Source organism: Papaver somniferum, chromosome 9 (assembly GCF_003573695.1).
Source record: "Papaver somniferum cultivar HN1 chromosome 9, ASM357369v1, whole genome shotgun sequence".
NCBI lineage: Eukaryota > Viridiplantae > Streptophyta > Magnoliopsida > Ranunculales > Papaveraceae > Papaver > Papaver somniferum.
The window spans coordinates 65,998,914-66,003,749 of record NC_039366.1 but is presented as its reverse complement, the minus strand read 5'-3'; the positions used below and the strand labels follow the sequence as shown (position 1 = coordinate 66,003,749).

Sequence of the window (4,836 nt, the reverse complement as noted above, 5' to 3'; positions counted from 1 at the left end):
CAGTAGAAGATATAAATGTGTACAAGTTTTACAACTTTCTTACTGAGATGATAAAGACGACAAAATTATAGATACAATGTTCTACGTGGCAGCAGCAAATAGATACAATGTTAACATAATCTGTAACTAGGAAATTGTATACCTAATTGCAGCTACAATACTGAGCTGAAGCACTTTAACACCGAGTATTTCCTGCAAACACCGACAACTTAACTGTACACATTTGATGTGGGCTGCTGAATGACCCCGCTTCGTACTATCTACATAAGAAAAAAAAAGAACAAAAACCCACTCAAAATCAATCTCACTTACTTAAGCTAACTAAGGCTCCAGGCAAAGGATGAGCAATAATAAATGATAAGCCTCATGAGACAGAAGAATTATGATCCCAAGACCCACACACAACATAAGAATAATACGTAAAGATGTTCAGGTAGAAACGATCGTCTACGGGCCAAAGATTTTATTAACTTCACAATTCTCTTAAGATCTTGCACCTTCAGTTCAAGTTGCACATCCCATTAAAACAAGCTTATGGATCCAGTACCAACCCTGCAACTTGATCTTTTACGGCGTCAAAAGATCTCTAATGTCTACACAAATGTACTCATAAATTCTAATGCGTCCAACCAAACAAGTATACTTTAATCCAAATAACATTAATTAGGATGGACTACATGAATCACAAATTCGACATACCATGTTAAACTAGGATAGAAAACTGAAGTCTTACTCAGGAAAAGTATGAGTCAAAAGAATAATAATGCATTTAAAATAATGAATGAGATGAAGTTTACACTCTACTTGGTCACTGAATCCCGCATTGAAAGACATGACTTCACCATATTGGCTTCCACCAGTTGCCACTGATGTTACATGGAATCCTTCTGCCCATTTCTTGAGTATTAAGTTCCTGTTAAAGTTAGATAATAAAGAATTCAGCAACTGAAGTTCAAGAACGCACACAAGGAAAAGAACTATACAGATGTGAACTACGATGTATTAAGGAAATCATGAAAGTGAATGGCTATAAGGAAAAAAATTCAGAAAAGGTTGAGATTGAATGGAAAGAAAGAATTAGTGATTATACCTTTCGTCTTGATCCTGATTTTAACATAACCTTGAAAACAGTTCATAGAGCTCCTCTCCAAAAAAGTTCACAACACCAACCCTTCAGCAGTTCACGACCACAACCAGCCTTTCACCAAGAAACCAAAATTCACCATCAATTGCATACTTGTGACAATCTTGTAGTTGAGTCCGCATGGTATTCTTTTACAGTAACCAGAACATATCCCAATGCAGCTGCAATTATTTGAAAGCCACTAAACATTATATTGACAATGTTTTACGTCATGAACCAAATAAAAAAATGAATTTGGAAACATATAATACATGTGTTAAGTAAGACATAAGCTTCACTATATCGCAAAACCCATAAACTGTCACAAAAGACATATATCAAAGACTATGGAAAAGGAAAAACAAATGAAAATTACCATTCACTTTTTGTATGCCATCTCCACAAGTTTGTTCATTGAAATTTTCTCAGTCTCCCCGCAAAAAATCCCCTGTTATGTTTACTTCAGCAACATAAAATAATCTAATATTAAAGTCACCCAAATGTTTATCCTACCTTAAGAAGGGCTTTATCTATCTTGCTTAACTTAACTTTCTTCCTCCTTGCCTGCTAGATCAAAACAGAAAACAAGTGATGTTCCACATCAGTTCCAAAAAGAGATACACAGATCAGATATCTCGCACATACAAGTTCCAGTCAATTGCTTAAAAAGAAATGCGGGGTAATTTGGCAAAGGTAAATGTTTAAATCCATAAGAGTATTCTAAGCAAAGTTCAGTACAATAACAAAACAATCCAGTGTCAATCCTTTCAGTATAGCCCCTTCTTAAGTTCCTGAATTTCTATAATTATCTGTTCATCTTCTCCCTCTATCAGATCAGGCTGGGATGAAACAAATATTTGAGACAACCAAACGAACCATTACCAAGTAATAACTAAATGCACCACCAATAACTTAACATTAACAAATATGTTGCATCTTAGAGTGGGATCGAAGTTTACATGAGGTTCTAACTCAAGAGGATGAACCTAATTAGCAAATGGGATCTTCAGAGAAGGAAGTGGAAAATGATACTTACCATTCTTTCCGGATGTAGGCCAATGTTCTGCAGTTCTAGCATGAGTTTTTCGACCAGACACATGACTTGATGTTAGCAGTCAGAAGAAAAAATTGCTAAGCAGATCTATTTGAGAAGGACCGTGACCCACCCAAATGATTCTCGTCAAAGCCACATGCAGTCCAAGTTTCTGAATTCATCAATCCATAGCTGGAATCAAGATCAGACTCCAACGTATCCCCATCATTACATTCACAAAATGAAATTTTTTTTTATCAAATCTCACAGATCAAATCAACGCTTCAAATAAAACAACAATTCAGAAATAAAAAACAACAAACCTTGATGATTAGCAGAGATCTTAAATGGCTTAGATAGTCTCATAACCAAATACTTTCTCAGTCTGTTTATTTTTAAGAAGATTCAAAGTTTAAACTCCTCTATCTTTCTATTGAATTCCATCTTTATCAAATCAGAACAGTTTCTCTTTTCCACACAAAATCAACAAAAAAAAAACCAAACCAATTAGCAACAAAATCGATTTAAATTCGAATTAGAAAACTAAATCACTGATATATAGATAAGAGATTCTTCACCAGTCACATCATAAAATTCTTCAAGTTTAATGATATGTGCGTCTGTGCACTAGTATATTTTTCTTCACCACCATCTGCAGCTCCTATCTCTTGTTCTTGTTCTTCTTCTTCTTTGCGGCTGGATAGAGAGAAGGGTTAGAGAAGGGAGTGGATAATATTTATGAAGTCTAGGGTTAGAGAAATATGGGACTCGGGGTGGACTCATCTATCTGATTCAAAATGGGTTGAGTTGACTTGGGCAGACAAATAATAATGAGTGTTACTTGGACGAGTGGTATGCGTGATCTTTCTGCAGTTGCTAATAGCAACTGAAGTTCAGCAGTCGCGAATTTCGCGACAGAAAATAGTTGTTTCTAAATCTTAGAAACAGCTTTTTTTAGTTGTTAATTAGCAACAACTTTAGCTCTGTTGCTAATCTGGGTTGCTAAATCCAGAATTTGGTGTAGTGATCTATCTTGCCTGAAAGAGATTACAAGAACCTCAATAACAGAAAAGCAAGATCAGGATACACGAATTATCAAGGTAAAGATAGTCGGTTCTGGATTATGAATCCCAAAGTGAAGTCTTTAAGTCGTATACCTAATCATGTTTCTTAGAGGAAATCTAGGTTAATAGAGGACTACCCTAGCAATCTACTAGCATACGAAGTGTTAGGGATTGAATTTTCCAGTTGAAAGAACATTTTTATTTATAGATGTTCAAGACTGAGGGTTTCTTAGAATTCAATCTAAGATCACTTGAAATTCAATCAAATAATTTCTCTTTAGATGAAACTCTAATTAGGGTTTCAATAAAACATGTGAGAACTTAGTTTTGAAATCACATAAAAGAATATACATAATTTTCCGGTTACGAAACCGTGTATAATGATTGTTCTTTAGCATATATGCCTTATGAACCAAAGAAATATGATATTGATTCAAACACTTAAGAATTTAATCATGATTTACATACACAAGGTTTTTAGTGATCAATGATGTCTTATAATTGTTTATGAGAGTCATAGCAATGCTAAACTAATTTAAAGATAAGTCTTTGAGGGATTGCTAAACATCCACTGGGACTGTTGGTGAAACAGTTCGTGAACCGCTAGGCTTTACATGAATCTCGAGCACTACAATTCGTGAACGGGGCTCGCCAATTGTTTTGCGGATCGTGAACCTAGATGACAAGCGAACCGAGGTTTTCGACCGTTATCCTGTCACCAATTTTAGATAACCAGGTTCGTGAACCGTCCCCTTATGAACTGTAAGGTTTCTGAACTGGTTCGCTAGGGTTTCTGAGATGGTTCGCCAGCATACCTTGAGCCGAAATAACAAAGGTTATGAATTTATCTCTTTGATGTTTGAACCTCCCCAAATGATAAAATCATTGCTTGGGAAAATGATCCACAAAATTAATTCTTGAATAATAAGTTATTTCAAACAAATATTGTTAAGGACCTATGAACATCCTATGCTTGAATCATATTTCGATTTAACAAGACAAGCTTGACTCGAAATTTCTTTTTCGCAATAAAATCTACTGAAGTCATACGACATAGTCTTACAAAAAAAATGGTAAAGCTTGTGAGTAAATATAATGGTTCAGTCTTCATATACTTGTTGATGAAGTTATCCAAATATCTTCGTCGATCTTCAGTCTTCGTGGTGATGTCTGGTAATCGACTGCCAACTTCGATACCTAGTCTGAGACTTTACTTAATAGACTAGAAATCTAGATATAGTTTTGCTCATCTTACATTGACAACAATCTTGAGATAACAAAACTTGTGGGTTCAACCGATCAGTGCTCTAACAGAAACTATTAATTCGACAACACATTTTAAACAACAAGCATGGTTATTGTACCTTTATGTTTTTCTTCACTTCAGTTGGAAAGAAGGATATGCAAAATTATCTAAACTATTTTATTTTTCTTGTTAATTTTTAATTTGTTCAAGTAATATATAGTATAAGTAGTAACAATTGATTTCTAAATGGCCATAAATTAAAGCAATTGATAACAATGAACGATTAACGAAGAAATTTATCGAATTAATTACTTACTTATGAATTAATCTTTCAGCTCCGGAGATATAAGAAATGCTATTTATTTTCTAT

General features: G+C 34.4%; 2 long non-coding RNA genes across 2 annotated transcripts; both read right to left on the bottom strand.

The window, feature by feature from the left end:
- On the bottom strand, positions 1 to 1,290 carry LOC113308978. Its single transcript, XR_003340244.1, has 3 exons — positions 1,091 to 1,290; positions 805 to 913; positions 1 to 260 (listed from the first exon to the last, which is right to left on the bottom strand). It is a non-coding gene; the product is annotated as an uncharacterized LOC113308978 (long non-coding RNA).
- Positions 1,291 to 1,499: 209 nt separating this feature from the next.
- LOC113308979 lies at positions 1,500 to 2,247 on the bottom strand. The gene is made up of 3 exons (XR_003340245.1): positions 2,160 to 2,247; positions 1,637 to 1,687; positions 1,500 to 1,571 (listed from the first exon to the last, which is right to left on the bottom strand). It is a non-coding gene; the product is annotated as an uncharacterized LOC113308979 (long non-coding RNA).
- Positions 2,248 to 4,836: the final 2,589 nt, after the last annotated feature.